Source organism: Camelus ferus, chromosome 13 (assembly GCF_009834535.1).
Source record: "Camelus ferus isolate YT-003-E chromosome 13, BCGSAC_Cfer_1.0, whole genome shotgun sequence".
NCBI lineage: Eukaryota > Metazoa > Chordata > Mammalia > Artiodactyla > Camelidae > Camelus > Camelus ferus.
In genome coordinates, this window is record NC_045708.1 from 3,127,009 (window position 1) to 3,153,164 (window position 26,156).

The window sequence follows — 26,156 nt, forward strand, 5'->3', positions numbered from 1 at the left end:
TAAAGCCAGGGAAACTGTGTGCGGTCAGCAAGGAGATGAGCTGCTGAGATCAGAAGTGGTCCAAGAACTACATCCTGGGTCAAAACCAATGCTGAGGGATTTGGGAGAAAAAGAGAAATCAGCCATGGACGCAGAGAAGGAAAGGCCAGTGAGGTGAGAAAAAAACGGCAAAACAATCACAAAAAGAGTAGAGGTTACTGAACTGGAAACTAAATGATGGAGGCATTGCAAGGAAGAGGGACCGACTTTGTCAAATGCAGTCAATAAAGATCGAGGGGTCTTGTGCAGTGATGGAGATGTTCTAAAATGGGATTGTGATGGCTATGAAAATCTGCACGTTCACCGAGAAGTCAAAGAATTGTATACCTAAGTGAATGAATTTATGACAGTAAATTATACCTCAAGAAGACTGTTTCGAAATGAGAAAGAATTTAGTGTATACTTGCCCAGCATTCCTACCCCCACATATTCTTCACCCAAGGTAAATGAAAATGCAAGTTTATAAGAACGACATGCGAGTTAATATTTCGGATATCTTTATTCATAATACCTCACACTTGAACTAGCCCAGATGTACAATATTAAGTGAACAGATAAGTGTTTTGTGGTGTGTTCATACAAGGTTTAGTTACTCAACCTTAAAAAGAGAATAAACTGCTTATTCAAATAAAAAATGTGCAGATCTCAGAAACATTACTTTGAGCAAAAGAGACAGACATCAAAGTGTACATTGTGATTTATCTGATTTTTATGAAGTTCTGCCACTGCAAAAAAAAAAAAAAAAGTGAGATTTTATTCCTAAGGTTTTCTCCAGTGAATCATTTATCATACACTGGGCTTCTTGTATGAATTGGGGAGTTTGGAACCTGATTTTAATTTCTAATGTGCCCGGTTCTTATCCTCAGTCATTTTTTCTGTTTAAAATCCATTAGTATAGATGAAAGACTCAGCTTGTATTTTATATACTTAGTTCTATATTTTTTTTGTGCATTTGTAACTGGCCTCTGGAGTTTAGTCCCCCCCCCTTAATGATACAGCCATGCAAGATGTTACACCAATTTGTTACAAGGAAGTTGGGAAACAGGCTATGCACACTCAGTGTGAAGGCTTTTCTGGTCTGCTCAGCGGTCAGGAAGAAGATTGTCTTTTACCTGGACCAGTGCTGCTTTCGGAAGGGATCTCCACTGTTTGGTGTGTTGGCTCATTAATTCCCAGACCAGACTGAGTCCTGTAAGATCTGGGGCAGCTTGTGTCTGATGACTGAGTCTCACATTTGTCTTTTTGAACAGTGTGATTGAACTGGGGCTGCCACAGAAGGCTCTCTGAGATACACAAGCACACGCACGTCCCTCCAAGTTCCAAATTGGCGCCATGCTCGGGAAGTTCCAAAGCCTTGGATTCAGGTGAGGGCTCTGCAAATAATTGCAGTGCATTCAAAGCACACGTCTCTTTAGCCAAGTCTCCCGAATGCCAGGAGCCTATCGGATGTGCTTCTTCCCAGAAATTGAGGAAAGGGTTCCAAAACAGAGACTAGCACCTGCCAGGTCCACCTTCATCCTAGACACTGGCCCTCGTCTTGCTTGTCCACCCCCCCTCCCACAGCCCAGCACACACCCTGTGTTCACTGCGGAGAGTACCCATGGCGGACTGGCCAGGGATGGTGGTGACGTAATTTCCCGTCCACTGGTTTTGGTCTCTTTGGGAGACTTGTCAGTCACAGAGCCCCATCACCTCCCTCCACACCACAGAAGTGGGTGGGTGACCCATGTGGCCGATGAGAATATTCCACCCCTTCAACCACAGTGACTGGGTCAAGGATGACCATGTGACATCAGCAGGGCCGATTAGAGACTCCCGTGTCGCTGAGACTTTGGAGAGTTTTCCTCTTCCACCAGTTAGGAGCTAGAGAATAGGGTCCAGGAGTGCTGGAGGTTGAGAGCATGAGCGCTGGGGGCAGATTATCTGGGTTCCAATGGCCCTTCTGCTGTTCCTCCGTTTCCCCACCTGTGAAATGGGGCTGACAACCGCACCCTCTGTCATGAGATCACCCTGAAGAAGAAGTGAGTGACCTGGTTTCAGATGCTTAATGAGTACCTGCCATGGGGCAGGTAATGCCCAAGCCATAGCTCCTAACAGTGTCTTCAGTGCCCTTCCTGCACCTGCAGAGAGCTGCCAGGGGCCCCCCTGAACAGAGACGAGCAGAGCTGAGGAATGGAGGCAATATAAGTCACGCACATCATTGGATCTCCTGGGTCCAGCGTGTCTTGAGGTCTGCCTACCCTTGCATCTCCCAAGAACGTGAGTTAAAATCCCCTCTTTACTTAAGCCAGTTTGAGAGGAGTGTTTATTACTTGCAACACATTCTGGTCGCTATAAAGTAACACATAACCCAATCTTTGCAAACCAAAATTGTCTTTGCTTCAAGTTATAAATTGCCTTTCCCTCCTCGACAGAGGGTCCCTTTTTGAATAATTTCTGGGAGGAAAACATGAGAGTTGAGGTTCCTTTCCGATCCGAGTCCCCAGACTCACCACGCTGAGCGTCCACAGGAAGCTACGGGGCTGGTCATCTGGTGATTCCTCTCTTTCCAGAATATATTGTCCTTTGAACAGCAAGTACTATTTGTATTCGCTTCAAGTGGAATTTTCTGTTACTCTTCTGACACCCAGATCAGTCTCTGCTTTTTGTTATGCTCTGGATTTAGGAAGAAGTATGCTCCTGACAGCAACTTTATTTGAATCCTTCTGCTTAGGTCAATAGCAAATAAAGGCCGAGATCACCACCAGGTCCAAACCAAGAGAACCAAGTTTGTTCTGAGAGAGGCAGCCGTTCAAGATGCGTTTCCTTTGTCCATGCTGTGCTCATGGTCTTTATGGCTGGAGGTCGTTAGCCTTCCAGAAGCTCTGCCTCGGTCATCACCTAAAGTGTGGGAGAGGTAGTGTGTCCTTTTCCCCATTTTAAACTAGAAACCGTTCCTTGAGGCGGACCCTGGGCTAAGCCCTTCATCTGCACCCTTTTACTTAATTCTGTCATCACCCGGAGATGCAGGTGACCCATCCCCATTTACTCAATGCAAACAAATACACCTGCAGCTCAAAAAGTTTAAGTCGCACGCCCAGGGTGAACAGGACAGTGGCAGACACAGGACGCAGACCCAGGCCTGTCTGAGCTGGAAGGCGTCTTCGAGCCGCCATCACCATTAAATTGGTGATGCAGGGGCACAACAGGCGCATTTCACATGAAAATCTGGCCACTCACACACCTGCCACTAGGGATGGTCACGCCTTGCTTCTCAGCCCCACCCCTGCATTTTGGCCAAGCTCCAAGCGCTAAATATAGCGGAGACAGAAAGTGTGGTTGGGAGAATCACCTGCAGGGCGTCTGAGAGCCCCAGGGGTCTCCATGGGGATGCTTGTGTGCAGCTGAGGGGCAGCTGATGAGAATCTAAATTTTTAAAAGCATGGCTCTTCCAGTCCCTGGAGCCATCGCTGACCCCTTCAGGAGCTCAGGTGTGACGGCTCTGCCCCTGAGACGTTCTTTCCAAGTAGCAAACTCTCCTTTGCCTTCTTTTCTCTCCCCCTCCCCCCCTCCTCCTCCCCTCTCCTCCTCTTCTTCCCCCACCTCTTCTTCCTCTTCTCTTTTTCCTCCCCTCCTCCTCCTTCCCGTCCCCTCCTCCCCTGTATTTCTCCTTCCCCAGCTAACACAAGATTTTCACCATCTACTTCACCCTACAGAAAGCAGCACAACACATTCGAAGATTTCCTGGGTGTTCGGTGCGCCCTCGGGACCAAGCGGGGAGAGGGATGGAGATGAAACACATAGGTCAGCCCCTGCCTCCTGTGGCCCAGACCCACTCTCTTTCGAGCAAACCTTTGATGGCTCCCTTGGGCCCCTGGGAGGAGCCCAGCAATGGCCCCTCAGCAGGTCGCAGACATCGTGACTCTTCTGGAGGCCCGATAGGCGAGTGTGTCCCATGCTGCTGTGGAAAACTCCACTTCACTTAGTTTGAGCCACTCTTTAAACTCACTTGTGCTCAGAGTCCTGAGCCGTCACCTGGAGCCCTGCAGGTGGCTGGGCCAAGGCTTCTCTTGGATCCAAAAGCTGGCCAACTGCAGAAGAGAGAAAAGCTTTGTATTCTTGTATTCCTCTTCGCGGAAGAATAAAGACCCCAACCACATCGAGCATGCGCTAAATCAGCCAAAAGGCCAGATGAGGCAGCCAGAGACGGCGCCGGAGCTCAGACCTGGGGAGCAGGAAGCACGACTTTGGGAAACATCGGGGACCGCCAGAGCTGGCCGAACCCACAGTGTTGGGGCCACAGTCTTCCAGGGGACCACGCTGGCTTCTGACACCAACAGCACATCCAGGGGTTCCCACGACCACCCTCAGGGTTGGTCATTCTCTACAAAGGCTCCCAGAACTCAGTGAGAGCAGTTACTCTCATGGTTATGGTTTATTGCAGGAAAAGAGAAGTGGTTTCTAGCTAAAGGCAGCTGAAGGAAGAGGCACGTGGGGCAGAGTCTGGGAGCGTTCAGCTGTGACATTCCCACTGTTCATCCCCCTGGAGTCGGGACACTGTCCTGCATCAGTGAGGTCTCGCCAAGCAGGGCGGCTCACTCCAGCTCCGTGCTCCGAGCGTTTGCTGGGGCTTCAGCCCACGAGCACGGCTGACAGACTCATCGCCCACGTTGTGGAACTCAGTACAGCTGATGCCAACGACCAGCCCCCACCCCGCGAGCCAGGGTGCCCAGCCTCCCCGCCAAACAAAGATGCTCCCACCAGGTATAATACAAACTTACCTCCCAGAAGCTGAGGTCAAAGGCCAGATTCCCCTTTGGGCAAAACCAAATTCTTTCCTCTGCAGGGACCCAGAGGGGGACGGCTGACTTGGGGCTGGGGTGGGGGGAGAAGGCGTTTTTAACTAGCAGGGTCCTGAGTGTATGAGCCCAGGAGCTCCATTTAAGACAAATTGTATTTGATTCCAAAAATACATCAGCAAAGGTGGCCACGCCAATTCAAGGATGCGTCTGAGGGAAATGGTCCAAGGGAAGTCATGGGAAGGGCGAGGTGAGCTCCTGGAATGGACCAGGACGACACCAGACGACCTGCAAGACCCAGAAGCTCAGAGTGGCCGGGGCAGTTGGCAGGAATTAGCCACTGTTATTCCAGGGCTGTTCGCTGCAGCCTCTTCTCCTCTCCCCTCCCCCACGGGCGCTCCTGGCAGCGAGGCACCCTCCTGCCCTGCAGTCAGAGCTGATGCGTCCTCAACGCGGCGCGGCAAAGACCCTCTAGTTATAAGGCAGTTGTCCGCCCTTGTTTTATGCTCTGCATTTCCCTGCTTGTTTAATTGAGAATTGTAACCCTATTATTAATTCATTAAGAAACATAATTTCATGCAAAATAATGTGTTTACCCTCTTCTATTAGGTTAAGGCGGTGTGGTTATTAGAGCCACGTCAGGGAATGAGCTTCGGGCTCCCCAGGGGGCATAAGGAGCCGCTAATTTCCCTTCGGCTGGAAATAAGGAGCCGAGAAGACTTAACTGTGATTCTGACTTTTTGGCACATCTATTCGGCTCTAAGATGGATACCAGGTGGAAGATATTAAAGGGGAGAAAGCTGCTTGGGAAAATATTGTTTAATCATATTTTTATCTGGTTGGTAGGAGACGGTCGTCTGCATCTGGGCTTGGCGTCATGGGAAAAGCTCGTTTACATTCTGTAAGCTCTTGGGGAAAGGAGAACCAGTGATTTTCTGTTTTATGTGAAAAACAGAGATTATGTTTTCAACGGATGTGTTGCTTGTAAGGACCCGGCATGGAAACAGGTCCAAGAAGAGTCTACTGTGCCAAACTCGGTTTTCTGAACGGCTGACCCCAGATCCTCCTCACCCGAGACCCTCAGTGGCGCCCCCTCTGACACCTGTCCCCAACCTTCCCATGCCTCCTCCTGGGCCCCAGACGCTTGCCGGCCACTTGAGAGCTCGCAGGACCTCCCACGCTCTGGCCTTGCCGCAGCCCTGGTGACGCTGTCTTTTCAGTACTTGGGATTAGGACAGTGGGAGGCAAAATATCATTTTTCCATTTTCCTTCTTAAAAACTTTCACTGGATTTTTGTGATTGCCAGCCCCTGGAGTTGGACGTAAGGCCCCTTAGACAAAAAGGAGGACAAACGGCTATGAGAAGAATTGTAGAAACACTCCCGGGAACCACATGTGCAGCGAGAGAGGAACGGCTCTCCCCGTGCGCGAGTGTAAGCCACACGCCAGGGGCAGGGAGGACGCGGGGGAGGGAGGGGCAGAGGGCAGCTTCACAAATTGTACCAAAACGGGAGATGTGGTGGTGGAGGCTGGCGGTTCGCAGCTGTCAAGGGGAATTACTTTCCGTCCTACGTTAATGTTCTCTGCTCTATCTCCCTCGAATGACTAATCTTGTTTTTCATGAGGGCGCTTTTCCCAATACACTCAGCTTTTGTTTGTTTTCTCTTTGTACCCATCGATAACTCCTCTGCTTCCCTTTATGGGCTGTCTGTCCCTGGAGGGCCCGGGGCTCTTCGAGGTGAACTCACGGTGCGAGCGTAGGCAGCCTCTTCCACCCAGATGTGACCTGGACCCGGACTCCAGCTCCCGGCCTCTGCGCTGGGCTCCGTGCAAACCTCCGGGCTTCTCCGGGCAGCTCATTCCGCCTCTTTGAGTCTCCGTTTCCCTGGTGCAAGATGAGAGGAGGGGAGTCCCAGCAGCTGACCTAGTCCACGAGCTCACCGTGGGAAACCTTTTTGAAAAGCCAGCTTTGTTCCCCAAATGCAGCAGTGTGTTTTTATGAGTCAAGTCTGTTTTTCTCAGGAGGGCATCTTGGTCCTTCCCTCTCTTGGGGTTTAGGGACAGCCCCCTAATTAGTTCTTAGGGGAGGGTTTTGTTCCTTGGGGGGTGCTGTCTGGAGCAGACAGGCAGCACCTCCCAGAAACCCTGGGACCCGCATCCAAAGCTTGCCTCCTTCTCTCCTTAGACTCATGTCTACATGAAGGCACGACTGGTCACCCCAAAGGATGCCCGGCCACCCCTAAACTCAAAAAGCTAGTGGCCAAAAAGAAAAGAATGTCAGTCAAGCTGCCAGTCCTAAGTCAGTCAGACCAAACGGCCCGTCCATTGGTCACTAAATGCACGGGGAGCCCCACCTGCGAGTCCTGCTCCAGACCCAGGTGGTGCTGCTGGGTGATGCCACTGGGTGATGCTGTCCGGCAGCACAAGGTGTGAGGATAAAGCAGAGGGACTGCCACTAAGACCCCACGAGATCTTGGACCTGGGGAGGGGTCTTAGCACCCCCAAGGCAGAGCCAGAGGCAAGGGCTTGGGAGCAGGGGGCTGATTTGGGGGTGGACCCCAGGAGGCAGGGAGAGTGAGCCTTCAGAGTAAGAGGAAAAGCTGGCTGAAGTGTGCACTGCTGGCGTGGCCATGGGGGAGCAGGTGTGTCAACCAGGAAGGCCATCTGAAGGCCAGAAGGAGGGTCACCCATCATCCCCCACCACCCGCGGTGTGACCTCTGGCCCCTGCAGACCCTGCCTGCACTCCAGCTGAGCCAGCACCCTGCTCTGTCAGAGCAGAGAATCCCGGAGCAACGTGGAAATACCAGAGGGCGGAACTGAGGGCCGTGGGGTCAGGGAGACCCCAGGGCAGCAGCAGGAGTGAGCTGGGCAGGCTCACGGGGAGAAGCAGGGGTCTCGCTAGGGGAGAGGCCCGGGTGGAGGCTTGGGTGTCCTTCTTGCCACTGCTGACCATCCTCACTCAGCGGGTGCTGGATGCAGGGCTCAGCCTCCGTCTGGCTCCTTAAGTCCCAAGGGTAAGCGACGCCCTTGCTCCTGCGCACGTGTCCACAGCGGCGCTGGGTGTCTCTCCACCGATCTTTCCTGTAGGGGCTACAAAGGGTGCCTCCCAGGACCACTGGGTTCCTCCAGGACCATGGCCAGCGCACAGCCCGCCACGCACGCTCAGCCTGACTTCCTCCATCGCCCTGGGCGTTCATCCTCCCTGTGTTCATCCACACAACTCCTCAGTTAAGACCCCCAGGCCTTCTGAGGCTCTGGAACATTCCCCCTGCCCAGGCTCCAGCCCACAGCCCTTGATTGCTGTTTTGCGCAAACACAAATAACTTTGAAAAGGAACAGAAAGGGAGAGGGCGCGGGCATGAGTGGGAGGCTTCTGCGCCCAGGCAGAGCCACTGGCGAGACGGTGATGAGCCTGTGGGCGGTGAAGACACAGGGAACACAGAAGCCAGGGCCAAGGCAGCTATGAGAGAATGAGAGAAGGGGAGAGATTGCTTCTACAGGGACCAGCAGGGCATCAGCAGAGCGCTGGGAGGAGCTGCCTGGCACGCAGGCCCAGCAGAGCAGCCAGAGGACGGCCAGCCTGGGAGCCCCAGGCCCTCGGCATCTCCATCGGGGATAACGTAGGACAGCGAACTTGACTCCGCTCTCCTCTGCATGTGAGCTGCTCCTCCAGCCGTGCAGGGTCTGTTACTCTCTGACTTTCATTACGGAGAAGAACAGACCGGACCACCACATGGAACACATCCCCAAGGTTCATGGATCATGTAGCATCCCCTTCGATGCATGGAGCTGTGACAGAGGAGGGGCCTCAGAGCCCCACAAACCCTGTTTTGATCCTAACTCCAGCTCTGTCCAGCTGTGCAACCCAGGGCAACCCACACACCCTCTCTGTGGCTCTGGATCCTCCCAAATAAAGTTGAGGTCTAGCTCCCTGTCTCACGAGATTGCTGTGAGGCACTGGGCCCGGGGGGAGGGTGTCCAGGGATGTGCTGGTCAGACCAACAGCTTGTCTTGAACTTTCTCCAGGCAGCGTGGATTGAGGAGGCTCAGGGTCAGTCTGAGGTGCGATGGCTGGCGAGTCGGTTGCCCCTCAGACCACAGCTGGCCTCAGAACTCTGAGAATGGCCCAGACACTCTCCTCCCCTGTGATGTCACCTGAAGCTGAAAAAGCTCAAGTGTGCTCGCTCGCCCTTAGCCTTGCTCTGCCTCAGCGCATCTGCTTTCTCGAGCCAGTGCCGGAGGACACGGTGGACTCCCGTGCCCTCCAAGACCACTTCCTCCACGAAGCAGCCCTTGATTTCCCCCAACTAGGTGTAATCTCTCTCTTCTGCACTCCCTTGGGTGTTTACCTCTTTTCCTTAACGACATCAGGAACTCCCTACTGGGGCCGGCTACGTACGTCTCAGGACCCAGGACTCAGAGAAAATCTGGGGCCCTTGCTCAAAAGCAGCAAGAAAGTGCTGCTAAAGTTACTAAAACATAACGCTTTCCCCTTTTATCCATAATCTCCCTCTTGACTGCCACGGGGTTTTAAAAGTTTCCATTTAATGTCTTTTTAAGTAAAGAAAAACTGAAGTTTTAAGTTATGAGCATGAAGTTTTCCCTTCCTCTTTCCATGGTGCAATTCCAGTTATAAAGTCACAGTTAAGAGCTTTTAACTCATACGTGGCTTCACTAGAACCTGCACCACGTGAGTCTGTGGCTCCTGCACGCGTGTGTCACGGGCAGGGCCAGCTTCAGGGACGTCAGAGCTGCGTGGCCCCGAGCGCGCTCCGTGCGAACACGGCAGGCAGCAGGAAGCTCGGGGTCACGTGCACGGCGTGGACGTGCTTCCTCTGCTCTGCACGCGCCCCACTGTGCCAACAGACCCCCCCCCCGGACAAAACACAAGATTAGAGGGAAAGGTAGTCATAACGTCACAATGGTGACAGCAGAGCGTCAGAACCACCACGGGCCCCTCTGAGCATGGCCCCGTGGGACTGAGCAGGTCACGTGCCCAGGAAGCCGACCTGCTTCCTGCTTGGTTTTGTTGTTGGTTGAAATGAGGTTCTGTCTGGCTCCGAGCGGCGAGCTCATCAAAGAAGGGGTCTGAGCGTGCCCCAGTGCTTTGCACGTGGTGAGTGAAAGGGTGGATGGATGAATGAACGAATGAACAGTCAGCACACGCGCTCAAAGTCAGGACTGACACACTTCGCACTTGCTGGGCGCTGAATGTCTGTGTTCCCGCAAATTCACATGCTAAATCCTAATCCTCAACGTGATGGTGGTAGGAGGTGAGTGAGGTCTTTGGGAGGTGATGAGGTCATGGGGGGGGCCCTCATGAATGGGATTTGTGCCCTTGTAAGGAGACCCCAGGGAGCTCCCCAGCCTTCTTCCCACCACGTGAGGACACAGGAGAAGACAGCTGTCTGCAAATCAGGAAGTGGGCCCTCCTCTGGCCAGCACCTTGATCCTGGGACGCCCAGCCTCCAGAACTGTGAGCGATAAACGTTTTGTTTAAGCCGCCCAGTCTCTGGTGCATTTATGATAGCAGCACAAAGGGACTAAGGTGACCCTCAAGCCAGATTTCTCTCCTCCTTCTTCAACAGCTTAAAAAAGTGGCGTGGGTAATTTATAATTCTACACACTTCTGTAGGAGACATGGGAATCTGCGTGAAAAGCTGTGACTTTTAGATGTGAGGCACCAAAGGAAAATACCCCTTGTCTCGGCCGGGAGGAACACGGTTCTAAGAAGTGCCTTGCGGGCGGGGGCCGGGAATAGCTCAGGGGCAAAGCACATGCTCCGCATGCACCAGGTCCTGGGTTCCACCCCTTGTACCTTCATTTAAAAAGAAAAGAAAAAATTTTTAAGAATTAAAAAGTGAAAATTTTTAGGAAAACACTTAAAAATGAAAAAAAGAGAGCAAGAAAGAAATGCCTTAGAACACAAGCAGGTGACCCAGACGTGCTTGACCCCAAGTCTCTGGATGCCTTTGGCTGTAATGCATCCATTTCCCCATTTAGTCAACAAATGCACGTTTATAAAAGGCTCACTCTGTGTTCCGGGCTACATCAGTGAAGAAGACAGGCTCCCCGAGCATTGCCCAGTGTCAGGCCAAACACAGAAGAGAGAAGAGTGGAGACAGTTACTGTCGGGAAGAAAGCTGAGCCCGAGAGGGCAGCGGGGTGCGGGGGGTGGGGTGGGCAGGGCTGCACGTCTCCCCGGGGCGTTGGCGAGGCCTCTCAGGGAAGGTGATGTGAGCAGGGATTGGAACGCAGTGGACTGAGCCGTGTGGGAAACTCAAGGTTTGTGTGGAACTGATGGGGGTCACTGGCCACTCCTGAGAAGGGAGGCCAGGTGGGGTTCCACCCACAGAGGCTCGTCCACCTCCCAGGTTTCCGGGCGCCTCTCGCCTGAAACACTAACCAGCCCCTCCCTGGCTCTGCATGTCTTGGGGTGAGTACCTCCCCTGCACGAGGCTGCAAGACTGCAGCCGAGACATTCTCTGGGGGTTCTGGGTGTGATCCTGGTTTTGTGTGGCCTCCATAACAAAGTACCACAAACTGGGGGACTTAAACAACAGTAGGTTATTCTCTCCAAGTTCTGGGGCCCAGAAGTCAAGTCGAGGTGTCTGCGGACACTCCCCTGATCCTCCGGCTTCCGGAGCCCCAGGCACGCCTTGCCTTGTCGCTGCCTCCCTTCCCTCAGACTCCATCTCCACGTGGCCATCTTCTCCTTGTGTCTCCATCTCTTCCTCCAGGGACACCAGTCCTATCAGATCAGGTCCCACCCAATGACTTCATCTTGACTTGATCGCATCTGCAAAGACCCTATTTCCAAATAAGGCCACGTTGACAGGTACCAGGGGTTAGGATTGCAACGTATCTTTAGGGGGAACACAGTTCACCAAAGCAGTGGAGGGAAGATGATTATTCTGTTGACCCCTTGGAGATTGCAGTCCCGGGTAGCTCACCTGTTTGTCTGACCAAAGACAGGCCACCTCTTGTGCCAGCGGAAGGTGGGACTTTCAAAGTGTCTTTCCTCTGCCTCTGGGCTCTGAAGACACAGCTGTTCTGGCTGGGAGCAGAACTGCCCATTCGTTACCAGCTGCTCTGATGTCCAGGGTGAGATAATCACTCTATTTTGTTCATTCAAAACCAAGACTGTGCTGCCGTCCAGGCTGGGTCCAGCCACGATCTCCTGGGTGGCCCCAAGCATCTCCCAGCGTCTGGCCTCTCATTTCTGATTTCCAATTTTCTAATGCTTTGGGTCGGCTGTTCCCTGCGGTTGAATCCTTCTGGCTTCGTCTTTATTGAAAGACTTTAGCTGTTGAATTTCATCTCATTTTGGTATTCATGGGAAACATACTCAGAGTTTTGTTTGGTTTTGTTTTTCCAAAGGGCTGAGAAAATGAACTTGCATGAACCCCGTCCCTCCCGCACCCCGCATGCCTTCTATACCTGCACCCAGAAGCCTCCAGGCTTCGCGTTTTTGAAATAAAACCAAAGAACAATCACTTTTCACTTGGGGTTACTGCCTTGGACAGATGGTTGAGCACTTCCTTGTTATTTAGCAAAAGAACAATGAATACAGGATTTTTTTTTTTCTACCGAAGCTTGCTGTCTTTATGTTTAATTAACTATCCTGTTTTTAGTCAGTAAATCAAGCAATAAATTCCCTGGTCCTGAAAATGGAACATAAGAACCTGTGGGCAGATCCTTATGCTTCAGATCTCACTCAGCTATTAAGCCCAAGCTTGGGTTTAATGGGAAAAGCAAAGGCCTGGAGTCGGGAGACCTGAATAGTCACGCTGACTCTGCCGTTTAATCGCTGGGTGACCTTGGGGGAGCCGAGTAACCTCTCTGGGTCCTCGACTCTCCTGTAAAATCAGAGTCCCGCTGCTGCTCTCTGCTTAATTCCCAGACTCGCTGGGGGAAGGCGGTGAGGAAATTAATGTAAAGCTACTTTGGGAAAGATAAGGAGTCTCCCAGACGAGGGATTTTATTTCAGCCTGTACCTCTGAGCTCATTAGCTGTGAGGCAAGGCCACGGATGCCAAACCAGACCGGAAATTACTTGGCGATGGCCCCTGAAGAACAGGAAGCACATTTCTCCGTGTCCTCAGCATGACCTTCAGAAGTTTGACCCGTCAAGTGAGGTTCAGGTCATCGTACACAGCCCTTCCCTTGCTTGCGTGACCTCATGGGCCAGGGCAAGATTGTCTTACGGCAGTGACGATGTAAAGACAAGCCCTCCTGGTCAGGACGGCCAAACATCCTCCCAGATTCCCAGACTCTCTGGCCCAGACTGGGCCAGAGGTGGCGGGACGAGGGGCTTCCCGCCCTGAGCGAGGGGAGGTATTTGGCTGAAACATGCATCTCCAGGTTGTGGCTCCCCGTCTTCTCGTCTGAGAAGCTGACTCACTTGGTCACGGCGTGGGAGGCGCTGCGTTATCAGCAAACACTGGGTTCTCCGTGTGCTGCCTTTTGTCTAAGCTGATAAGCTCTCCGGGGTGTTGGGGTCTGGAAGGCAGCAGAACAACAGCTGCCCCCATCCCGACCCGGAAGGGGACAGGAACGTTTGCCGCGGAGCCCGGCAGCGGGTTGCAGTGTTGCCTGAGACCAGGGAGGAGAGGGGAGGCATCCCGGTGGGTGTGTCAGAGTTTGGAGCTGGACAGCGCCCTGGAGGCCAGCCACGGAGCTCAGCCCCCACCCCCACCCCCCCGTTCACTTGTGCAGTGGAGCCCCAGGATCTTGTCCGTGCTCGTTCCCTTCAGATGAACTCTCACCCAGGACCGCAAATGTGAGAAGGGATCAAGCCAGTGGTCCAGGTGGAGGATGGGAGGACCGTCTCTGCCCCCTCCATGCCGGGCGCCTCTTGGAACTCACTCTACCCCCTCATGTGGACGTGGGAAGAAAGACTTAGGGGCGGGCGGCTCTTCTCAGGGTCACACAGCCAATTGGAAGCAGAGTTGAAACCAGCCCCACTGAGTTCCCCACGTTGTGCAGCCAGTATTCTTTGAGCCCCGCACAGTGGGTGTGTGCAATGCACCAGACACCCCCCCAAGACCCATCACCCACCAGCTACTGCACTGAGACGTGCAAGTTCTCTGCCTCCAAACTCCTTCATTCTCCACTTCTTGAGTGTGCAAACACGAGTGCAGAGCACCCAGCAGTGCTGAGCTGGTGCCAAGAAGAGGACACCAACTCAAACTGCCTTATGCAAGAATGGAGTATATGATGGCTGTGCACCTGATCCATGCAGGGGCTCAAACTACCATCTCAGGGATGTGTGTCTCTCTTCCTCCTTCTTTTCCCTCCCCTACCCCTATCCCCATCTCTATCCCCTCCTCCTCCTTTCTTTCTCTCTCTGTTTTTTTAAATCTCTCTCCATCTGTCTTCTCCACTCCCCTCAATTTTATTTTGTTCCCAGAGAGACTCTCACCTCATGGTGGCAGAATGGCTGCCAACAACTCCAGGCTTCCATCCTCATAGTTCCAGAAAGGGAAGTTCTGCCCTCCAGCGATTCCTATGGAAACCCTGGACCACCCCTTGGCACAGACCAGGCCACTTGCCCATCCCTGACCCAATCACTATGGCCAAGGGGACCAGACATGCTGGCTGGCTCAGCCCATTCACACGCCACCCCTGACACCAGAGTGAGGTTGACTCTGGCCAGAGCACGTGGACATCAAGTAGAGGGGGTCCGGGCCCCAAGGACCATGGTCTCCCTGTTACAAGGAGACACCAAGGGTAAGGTGAAGCAGCAAACAGCAAGGTCCTGTATATTACAATCAGTCTTCAGTTCTAAATTCTTAGGAAAATGTCAGGATATTGGAGAGATCATTTATTTAAAGACAGCGAAAATGCAATGTTTAATTTTAAATGTAATCCTTCAAAGAATTAAATAAGAATCAAAAAGTCAAATTCCAGAGATGTTCATAATCATGCTATTTAAGCAGTACAACAACTGTTCTGCCACGGTTGGACGTTTAGTTAAGTAAATCATGGGCCATCCTCCTAATGCAACATTATGCAGCTTTCAAAGTGATAATTATGAAGGCTGTAGCAGCGCGGAAAATGCCTCTGAGAGGAAGTAAGTGGAAGCATAAACCAAACCATATCCGTGCCGTGTTTACACAAGAACCAAAAAATTCAGTGCTCGGGGCAAAGATTAGAAGGCGAGATAGAAAAATGAGAGAAATTTCATTTATTGGCACAGCAAGCTGGTAGGTGATTTTTTTTTGTGTTATAAGGAACTGAGTAAAGGAAGAAAAATCAGGCATCCATTGGAGTAAGTCCAACCCCGTGGAGCCCGGCCCTGGCTGTGAGCTCCAGGCAAGGGGCCCGCAGGCTGTACCCAGACCCCGCTCTCTGCTGCTCACCCCCACACCCCCACCCTCAGAAACTCCGGCCGCAGCCCAGCACCTGTCTGCTTCATGTGTGAGGGCAGGCGGGATTGGAGGCTAGGCATAAATCAATGAGGTGATCTTACAGGTGCGTGAGACCTGACTCGGGGGCACGTGCTGGGCTGCATGGTGTCCCACCGAAGTTCAGTTCTTTCTCAGAGCCTCAGATTGTGACCTTACCTGGTTACAAGGTCCCTGCAGTTGTAATTAGCTAAGAAGAGGTCATATTGGAGCAGGAAGGGGCTTCGTCTGATCTTACTGGCATCCTTACGAGAACAGGAGATAGAGACGTGGGAGAGGAGGCTATGTGGCCCTGGAGGCAGAGACTGGTGACAAATCTACAAGCCAAGGGACCCCGAGGATGTCAGCAGCCCCGGAAGCTGGAAAAGGAAGAGGAGGAGTCTTTCCTGGAGACTCTGGGACAGAGCGCAGCTCTGCCGACAACTTGCTTTCGTATTTCTGGCCTCCAGGGGCAGGAGAGAACGAATTTCTGTTGTTTTCAGCCACCATCCCTTTTGTGGTACCTGTTACAGCAGCCCCTGGAAACTCACACAGGATGCAGCATCAGGAACCCAGATGTGGGGGGGCCATTGTAGAATCTTCCAGAAGCCACTGGGAAGGGACTCCAGGTCAGGCCATGCAAGGAGACTGGCGTGGCTGAGCCTGGTTCTGAGGGAGCTGGGTCACGAGGCAGCTGACCGCACCAGTGACCCAGGTCAAGGGTGTGTCTTCAGCCTGCGGGGCACCACCGTATCCCCAGATTCACTTACAGGCTCCACAAAGACTTTTCCAAATGGAGCAGCCGTTCACCAGAAGAGAAGAAGGCCAGGGCTGTTGGAGGAGCCAAGCTGAGTCTCGGGGCGGAGGGAGCACCTTGAACCCCCGCCTGCAGTTGGAGCAGGCCCTCTGCCAGGGACGGGCTGAGATGGGAGCTGGGCTCTGGGGCCCTGGAGCCTCTCTCCCTGGGTGGCCCTGTCCTCTTCTTCATCCTTTCATCTCATCACCTCCCCCCCTGGCTCCCCAGGGGGCCAGGCACCCCTTCTGTGTGCCCGCAGCACCAGGCTCCACACAGGCAGGTGGAGGTGTGCCCCCATTGCTGCCCTCATGTCTGCTTCCCCAGTCGGCCAGTGAGCATCTTCAGGGCCCGACCCGTGTCTTGTGAGACTTGGGGTCCTGAGACCTCACAAGTGAGCCGACACACAGCTCCGGTCCCCACGTGTGTGAAGGAACTGGATAGATAGGTGGCGGGTGGTGGGGGACGGCTGGGGGCAAGTACCAGGCCCAGCTTCAAGCAACTGTCCCAGACTGAAGAATCAACTCACTGAATAGTAACCAACCAGATTCTGGGCCATTCCCCTCCCCTCTCGGGGTCTCCCCAAGGACACCGGAGGTCGTTGCTAATACTGTGTCCCACCGGAAAGATGACGAGGCCTGTTGCCTTGCCCACAGCCACACAAGGGGCCCTGGGCCCTGATGTGACGCCAGCAGGGCCGGCTTCCAGGCCCCTCCTGTTCCTCTGCCTCTTTGCTCTGGTCAAAAGCTCAGGGTGGGCCTTCTCATCGCTGCCCTCACAGAGGCGGGGGGCTGAGCCACCAGGGGCGGGGCCAGGCTGCCTGGGACCACACCCTGCCTGGGCCACATCCAGGACTCGGGGCCCTGGGCACGTTGCTGGGCCTCTCTGAGCTCACTTTCCTCATCCGAAAAATGGGCTTCAGAGAGCCTCTGCCTCGTGGAAGTGCTGGGAGGAGGATTAAGCAGTGCAAGGAAAGGAAGGTGCTGGGTGTGAGCACGTGACTGGCCCCGGCTCTGAAGCATAAAAGCTACGTCACAAAGCATGTTGCCCGTCATCCGGCCCCCCCACCCCGTGCTCCCCAAGGTCTGGTTCAAGATCGCCCTGGTTTTGGTCTCTTCTCAGGGAAGACTGAGCCAGAGGCTCCTTCCTCCTTGCTCGGAACCTCCCCGGATCTGCTGCAAGCTCGCCCCCAGCCCCCGGGCTGCCTGCTGAAACACAATGTGAGCTGCATTTGGAATTTTACAATTTCTAGTAACCACGTTAAAAAAAAGTATAAAAGAAAAACAGATAACATTTATTTCTATGCTATGTTACAATACATTATTCTATTTAAGCCAATATATCAAAAATATGATCATGGCCACATATGAAAAGTATTAATGAAAATACTTTACATCCTTTTTTTTTAAACTAAGCCTTTGAAACTAGGTGAGTATTTTATGTGGCCCATCTCCATGGGGGCAGGTCACTGTCCAAGGCTTCAGAAGCCATCTTGGGGAGCTCTGGTGACAGAATCAATCAATCTACTTTCAATCAAGCTGGAAGGAATTGGAATTCCGGGGTACCTGATAACCAGTACGTGGGTATCTTGTTGCATCTAAGAGGCAAGTGGAATGGGGCCTGTCCATGCAAACCAGTCCCAGCCACAGTGCACACAGCGTCCTCTGCTCCGGGGCCAGGGTTCTGTACTGCTGGTGCTGGCTGTACATCCTTCCAGACCGGAGGGGCTGGCTGTCTGAGATGCCGCTGCTTTCAGACTGGAGCAGATCTAATTGCTTCATCCTCCACTGTAGCTGTGGGCAACCTGTGGATGCCTAAGGCTTCGGGAAGCTTCCTTCTGATCCTTTGGTCAAAAATAACTCCAAGTCTAGTTCTGCTTTGATGTAGAAGTCTTTGTGGCATGAGTCCCTCAGAAAATTCCACAAAAGCCAAGTGGAGAATGCTTAGAATTGGATGGGCTTCGGTGGCAGGAGCCATGTTTCCGGAGCCAGAGGTGAATTCCGGCCCCCTTAGGGGCCAGCCTGCTATGTACACACCAAAGAACGCCTGGCCCCTGGTGCACAGCTGCCCTGAGACTTTGGCTGGCTGATTCCCTAGGACCCAGACCAGGCAGCTGAATGGGAAAGGCATGGGGGCTGATGCCAGCCCAGACATAGATCTGTCTGCCTGGGCTGAAGGAAGGAGGCTTGGCGCAGAAGAAAAGCTCTCTGTTTACCACCAGACGGCCCTGGGTTTGAGTCCCGGGACTACCACTGACAGCTGTGTGGCCTTGGGAGGCCCGTTGGTCTCAGTGAGCCCCCTTTTCTCCAACATACAACACAGGAGAGGGCTGACACCTCGCAAGGGGTTCTGAGGGTGAAATGAGTTGTAGATCAAAGCACCCCACACCATGCCCAGCCCACAGTGACACCCACTACAGGATTCCAGCTGTTTTGAGGGTGTTAGGGAGGTCATGGAGCCTGGTGTTAGGAACACACACCCTAGAATCAGACCAGGTTCAAATCCTATTCCATAACTCACAGCTGTGACCCTTGGAACAAACTACTCAACCTGTCTGGGTCTCTGTTTCCCTGTCTGTGAAATGGGAATAGCAAAGTTGTATCCCCATCAGGAGATGAGTTACTACAGAGGAACAAGCTGATGCTGTTGACTGGAGCCTAACAGGGATCACGTGTCAGATGAAACTGCTGTGTGTCATCACAGCCGTGGTGATGAACTGGGGCGTCGGCTCATGGGGTTCTAGTCGTCATTTCAGACAACAGGGACAGAGACCCAGAGACATCAAATGGTGTCACAGCTAGTTTGTGAGTGGCGCAGTCCAGACCTGGTCCGGTTCTGTAATGCCTGGACTATGACCGCTTTCACTGTGGCACGAGAACTCCAGGGCATCCCCGTTCCAATCACAGGGCGGCACAGGGGCAGGAACATCCGCAGCCACAGAACCTGGAGACACACGCCGTGGCCTTCAGGACCCTGGACAGCTCCCCCACCAACAGACCCTCTGTTCCTGTAGTCAGCCTGCACATGGTTCCATCTCCCTCCTTGCAGTGGTAAGTTGCGATTGTTTTAACACAGGGACTGAATTTAGTGAAGCTCAATCAAGATATTGACTTTCCTCCCACCAGTGTTCTTCAGCTATTCTGGGCTGGAGCTCCGCGGCTCAACCCTGAGCCACTGCTTGGGTGCAGCCTCAGGCTTTTCTAGGTACTCATGGTCAGGACCACCCACTAGCATATATGGTGCTTTTATGCAAATTTTTCAAAAGTTTCTTATGAGTAGATGAATTAGACCAAGTGTGTTTCTCCCAGAGTTGATGCAGCCCCCTAGCTGCTATGTAAAGCTTGGCAAACAGCACTCAGCATGAGTTTAAGCACCTACTGGTCCATTTGGTCAGAAATCTTTGTGCAGTGCACACCCTGTACAACTGTACATGACAACCCTAAGAGCAGTCTCACTCCAGGTAGTTGAAAGTTTGATCCAATTTAAATCAAAACTTCAATTTTCTCAACCACGTTGACACCATTCCTGCCCTCAGTTTCTGACCAGACCATGGATTCAGCTGACCAGAAGGGAGTGGGAAGCATGGTCTGTGATTTCTCTGAAAAGCCACTGCTCTGGCTCCTCCAGGATTGGCTGGGGGCTTAACTTAGTTATGGGATAAAGTCTCATTTGCTGGGGGCTGCTGCAAGGTGGCCATGATTGGAGATTTTATGCAACTGTAGCACAATCAGGGCTGGCCTGACTAATTCAGTCTTCTGGTTGAACTCTTAGTTCTCCTCCCAAGCTCCTCAGCCTCAGCCCTCTGGAGTTGGTGCAATCAGGTGGGCAGCTCTTTTGGAATGAGTCTTCTTGAGAGACTTCAAGTCTGGCTATTTACCAAACAACAACTAAACTCATGGAAAAACTAGGTAACCTGACTCTCTCCCCACAAACTCTGGAAGTAGAGGTCCTCTTCTCTTTACTGTCTCAGGCTAGCCAGCCAGCCTCTCCCCTCTCCCCTCTCCTCTCTTCCCTTCAAGGAGAGAGCCAGCTCTAGTCCTTGGCTCCACAAAGTCTCAGACTCAGCCAGATCACCCCCAGTGCTTCCTCACCACCTGCAGCTGTGGGGCCAGCAGCATAGGGAACCTGTGCAGCTCTGAGGCTCAGTAATGGGGTTCTTACAGACAGGCATGCCCCCTTCTCTCAAATCTGTCTTCCTGAAGATTCCTGTTCTTGGACTGGGCAGAGTTCCCTCTAGCCCTGGCCCTGGGAGGGACGGAGCCTGGAGGACCCCTCTCTCTGATCAATCTCCTCTGACTTTCTCATCTTCTTTTATAGACAGTGGAGGTGGGTTGTGGGGTCACAGAGCCAGTCTCGCTGTCTCTTAGAAAGTTCTGCTCCTGCAGTCTAGCCGCACTTCTCCTTTGAAACTGAGGACAGGCATTATCTCTTGATCTCAGTTCTGGGGCCTCTGCTGTGACTCGGGGACGAAGGAGAAAATCCCACCAGCCCCAGCATCCTATGAACTACTGTGTTGCTGCTTCTGCTCCATTTCAGAATGTGAACAACTAACATCGTGCTCTACGTAGGAAGAGCCAAGGATTTACACCAGTTTAATTCGGCCTGAAAGACAAGAGGTGCTGTCACCTCCATTCAACTATAATCACCATCATTATGTCTACAACACGAACCTGTCAGTAATTGTGAAAGTCCTGAGCTGACACTTGTTAGAAGGGTGCCAGACGGAGGCTGCTGCCTTAATTAAAGCCAGGATTGTGCCTTGGTGCCTCAGGTCTCACGTGCTAACATCTATTCTGTAGTGTTTCTCCATCATTTTTCAAACATTTTCATGTGTGTGCTTCCGACTCATGGTATATCTCCTGTGTTTCCCTCTTTCTTTGATTAACTTTCCTTCGCTGGATTTCTCTGTCCCTCCATCTGCATGTGCATGTATGTGTGCGTCTAAGCCTGTTTTTATCTTAAAATGTGAACAAAAGGGAAATATTTCTAAAAACATATCTAAATATTCTAACTTAAATCATGAGGATGTTAGAGTAGATAATTGAACAAGGTGGTGATGGTGGTGATGATGGTGGTGATGATGGTGATGATGATGGTGATGGTGGTGATGATGATGATGGTGATGATGATGATGATGGTGATGGTGGTGATGGTGGTGATGATGGTGGTGATGATGTTGATGATGGTGATGGTGGTGATGGTGGTGATGATGATGATGGTGGTGATGATGATGATGATGATGGTGGTGATGGTGTGATGATGATGATGATGATGATGGTGGTGATGATGATGATGGTGGTGATGATGGTGATGATGATGATGGTGGTGATGGCGTGATGATGGTGATGATGGTGGTGGTAGGGACAATGATGGTAGCTAACATCTGTGTAGGGGTTGCTATGTCTTTCTCACTGCTGAACCCTTTCCACGTGTCATCTCATCCACCCCATGAGACAGACATCATAACTGAACCCACTTAAGAGCTGAGGCACAGAGTAATTAGGAAACATTCCCAAGGGTCAAGCAGCCAATACCGAGAGCTGAAAAGCTCTGAAATGCCTTGGCTTTATGGAAGAAAGTAAGGGAAAAAAAACCCTGAGTGCCCGTCTAAGAGTTCCTGGAACTTAGATAAGAACATCAGCCCTGGGTTGTGTTGGGCAGTGTCAGCTGGAAGTTTCTGCTGAGATCACAGGTGGAAACACGAGCAGACTGACAGAAGAGCAGCAAGAGGGTAAGGACCACAGGGAGCTGGTGCAAAGGTAGAACAGACAGAGACCAACTGCCGGGGGGTGGGGGAGGTGGGGGAAAGGGCCCCAGCCACCCTGGGGAAGATGTGGTCTTTTTCCAATGTTCAGTGAAAACCCCATCCAGCTGGCAGCGTGGGCTGCTAACATGGGTGGCAGCCCCCCGAGGGGTCTTCTGAGGAGTCGTGTGAACAGTAACTTCATTCCATGCTGTTAGACACAAGAACGTCATTGGATTAAGAGCACCCAGCAAAGCCCAGAACATTACACTCTGGCTGGAAGATTTTTCACACCTAGAAGTAGTAGACAAAAATTGGTGACATCCCCCTGCTCAGAGTGGCTTTCCACAACCCTAGTCTATGGGGCTCCAGTCCTTGGCATCCCTAAGTGGATTTAAGCACTTGACAATAGACTGCCAGCCCTACTGCTAAAAAAAATCATACCCTATGTGGTCCGGAGACAGACTGCAATCCAATAAACCAACAGCCCCGAAGTCAGCAAGATCATAATTTGGAAATTATCCCCTCCCCACACTCAGTCTAGTTCACAGACTTCAAATTGATCTGTCTAATCTCTTATCTGTAGCTATGAAATTGTATTTCCCTCTTAATAGGCCTACAAATGTTATAGATGACTAGTTGAATAGCACACAGAGCGGGAAGCAGCGTGCATACTAAAAAGGGCCATTGGATCCTCGCACCCGCAGCCGGAGCTGCCAGACTCCCTCTGTGCCTGGAATCTCAATCAGCTCCAGCCTCCATCTGGCCAGAGGGCTGGAGACACACAACCCGCCTACCCCAGAGAGGAAAGTGTGTGTGTGTGTGTTTGTGTGTGTGTGTGTGTGTGTGTGTGTGTAGGAGGCGGAGCTGGTTCAAACAGGTCAAGAGGGGAGGGAGGGAGGCCACAGGAGTCAGGTCCGCCTTTCCCTTTCTGCTCTCACAAAACTGAGCTCCCATCCTGCCGCCTTGTCTTCCCATTGATGAGAGGACATTGCCCCAATCCCTGACTTCTGCTGTGTCCAAGGACTCTTGTTATTTTTTTATCTACTTCCCACCCCAAATTCGCCTCCTTCTGCTCCTCAAACTCCTTCACCATGATTTTCTGCCCCCGTCCTTCCATCCCCCACTGCCTGGGGTGTACCTCTCTCCTCCTTTCATTACCCGGATGGCTCTCCTTCACCTCCAAAGTGACAGGCTTCCCCAGGAAGCCTTCCTGAACCACAGACCCCCATGGTCTCTGCAGTGGGTTGAGTGGTGGCACCCAAAAAATATATCCACATCCTGATGCCCAAAATTTGTGAATGTGACCTTATATGGAAAAAGAGTTTTAGGGGAAGGGTATGGCTCAGTGGTAGAGCGTGTGCTTAGTATGCACGAGGTCCTGGGTTCGATCTCCCGTACTTCCAGTTAATAAATAAACTTAATTACCTTCCCCCAAAATAAAATAAAGTAATAAAAAATGGTTTTTGAAGATGTGATTAAAACTCTTGAGATGAGATCATCTCACATTAAGATGCGCCCTAAATCCAGTGACAAGTGTCCTTATATGAAAAAGGCAGTGGGAGATTTGAGATACAGAGACACGGGGAAGGGGCCCATGTGAAGATGAGGCAGAGACTGGAGAGATGTGTCGGCAAGGCCAGGAGCCCAGGGATGGTCTGCACCACCAGAAGCTGAAGGAGACAGGAAGGAGCCTCCCTGAGAGCCATCAGAAGGCAGGTCCTCCTGCCCCCTGGCCAACTCGTCCCCTCACTGTGCCACCAAGAAAGAAGGCAGCCCTGAGTCTCCTTTCCTAGATGGCTCATCACTTTCTGCTGTTTTGTCCACTTACTATCTTTGCATCCTCAGCCACCTGATAGGTTCAGAAAAAGCTAAGACTTTGCAGCGAATCCAGCTTGTTTTGGTTGCTGAGGTGAAAGCAAAGGTCTCTGGCCATTTTCTACACAACCAGGAGCGAAACTCACAGCTGCATGCAATTTATAGAATAAGCCCCAGAACTCTAAAAATATTTGAAAGCTCTGGGCTCAGCCCAGCTCTCTTGGTTAATGCACAGGGAAGTTCAGCAGAGCCCAGACTAGAACTCAGTTTGGGCATGCGTCTTCCTGACACCACTCTCTTGGTATTAAACCACCCTCACCACCGCCACAACCATCACCACAACCACCACCAAACGCCAGAGCTGCTTGTCTGGCACCCGCCTGCGGACAGGTACGTGTCAGCGACTTCCATGAACTGTCGCATTCTATTTTCACAGCAGCTATTTAAAGTCGGTGGTATCACACACACGCATGCTTTATAGATGAGGAAAACCAGCATCAGAAGATCTACCAAACCTTCCCAAAGAGTCAGTACAAGGCCCTTGGACCCAGGTCTACATGGCCCTGGGTCTGCACCCGTGCTCTCTGTCCTACAACCAGACTTGATCTCTGCGGCCACTTGACCGCTCTCCTGTCCAGAGGGAGGCCCGGGATCCTCCAGCCGAGCCTCCATCCGTCCCGTCTGGGTCTCCACCTGCTCATCTCTTCAGCTCTTGCTTTTGAAGCAAGAACAGAAGCAAGAAGAACTTCCACTGTAAACGTGCGGCTGCCACTTGGGTGCCAGTGTTGCCACGCCGTGGGCTCAGGCTCTGCCGGGGGACAGAGATGTGGAAGGGGAAGCAACTGGCCCTCTGTCTCCCGTTGGCACCCAGGGCTGGCCAGAGCCCTTTCCAGAGGCCAGAGGACCGTTGAGTAGAGGGATGCACAGCAGGCAGGACTATGGAGATCCATCAGGTCCGGAGCCAAATTGGAGAAACCCATTAGCCATCCACGCTATCGGGATGCGCGGAGCGAGGGCACCGGAGAGATTAGAGAGGCCGGCGCCCCGCGGCGAGGACCGGGCTACCTCTGTTTGTTACCTTCTTATCTGCAGTGGGAGGAACGGGGGGGGGGGGGGAATGCTGCCAGGATAGCTCGGGGGCGTGAGTATTTCAAAGACTTGGAGACAAAAAGATACCAGGGACTGTGAACATCGGAAGCGCAGGAACCCGACAGTGCCTGTCAGAGCGCCTAACGAGGCTTGCATTTTATCAGTGATGCCGAGGCCCGGTTTGGAGGAAAGCATTAGCCTACCAGGCAGACGGGGATTTGGATTCAGTTCTGCCACCTACTCCCGCTGTGGCCTCGAGCCAGCCCCTCCCCTCCCTTCTCTGGTCGCCTCCATCCTTGTGGGTATTAAGCCTTTTGCTAAGGGCCCACGGGAACTAAACCACATCCTGCCTGCGGGTGACTCTGTAAATTGCAAGGCAGCCTCAGTTTAAGCAAGTGTCACTGATGCCACCCAAATGAAAGCCTTGGCTGGGCCAGGCGACGCGGGGGAGGGCGCTCCTGTAGAGGCAGAACCCCAGACAACAGGGGAGTGTCTTTTAGAGCAGCTCCATGCCTTATCCGTCCTCTGACTCCTGGGCATCCGGTCAAGAGTCCCGTGGAGCCATCGCTGAGCCAATCAGGTCACACCCAGGCTCACACCTGCCAGGTGACCAAGTGGACACCATCCATCCCTGCTCAGATCCTGCCGCCTTTGATCAAGGAAATCTGGACCCAGTGGGGAGCTCAGGCGGCCGTGTCCCATTTCCATAATCAAATGTTTAGGCACCATTTCTCCTGCCCTTTCTGCTCCCCGTTCCCCTCTTATTTCTATTTGAGCAAAACGTGTTCAAACATCCCCCTTCACCCACTGGGGACAAAAAGTGCCGGTAATGCTGATGTAACATTTGGAGGATGAATGCAGCATTTGTGTCTATTTGACGATAAGAATATCGATTTCCTCTCGAAATGAAATGTCATGTCTGTGAAATCCAAGATGGAGAGGAGGACAAATATCCACCCTTGACACACGTGTCTGACGGCTTTGCTGGGCTGCCTCTCTGGGTGTGCGTCGGCCAGTCTCGAATGTTGGACCCAGGGAAATGCGGACCCCCCAGGTGTCCGGTCCCTGTTCTCCTTCCTCCGGAGGTTGTCCAGATGCTCTGAAAGAACACAAACAGGAGTGCTCATTACGGCTTGTTTGCTGAGCTGAGCCGCGGCAGGCGCGCGCCGTTGTGCCTGATGAGCGGCGTCTGCCACACGACGGGACGCTGACGCAGGAACGGCGGCAGCTCCAGGTCATCTTCAGATAAAAGCCCTGTTCCTTCGGAGACAGGAGAATCTGCAGCCATGAGCTGACAGGTATCGGGTGGTCCAAGTTAAGATGCTGCAGAGCACTTCAGAATGAGGCTGAGCCTCGCTTGCTGAGCACAGGTGAGAACGTGGACCAGAAGCAGGTAGAGAGCAGGCAGGTGTCTGTTCATCTGGGCTGCTCCTTACGCACTGACCGGGCAGGAGGACGGGTGTGGCGTGGCTCACCCAGGAGCAAGCCTGCACTAGGGCCGGCCTGGAA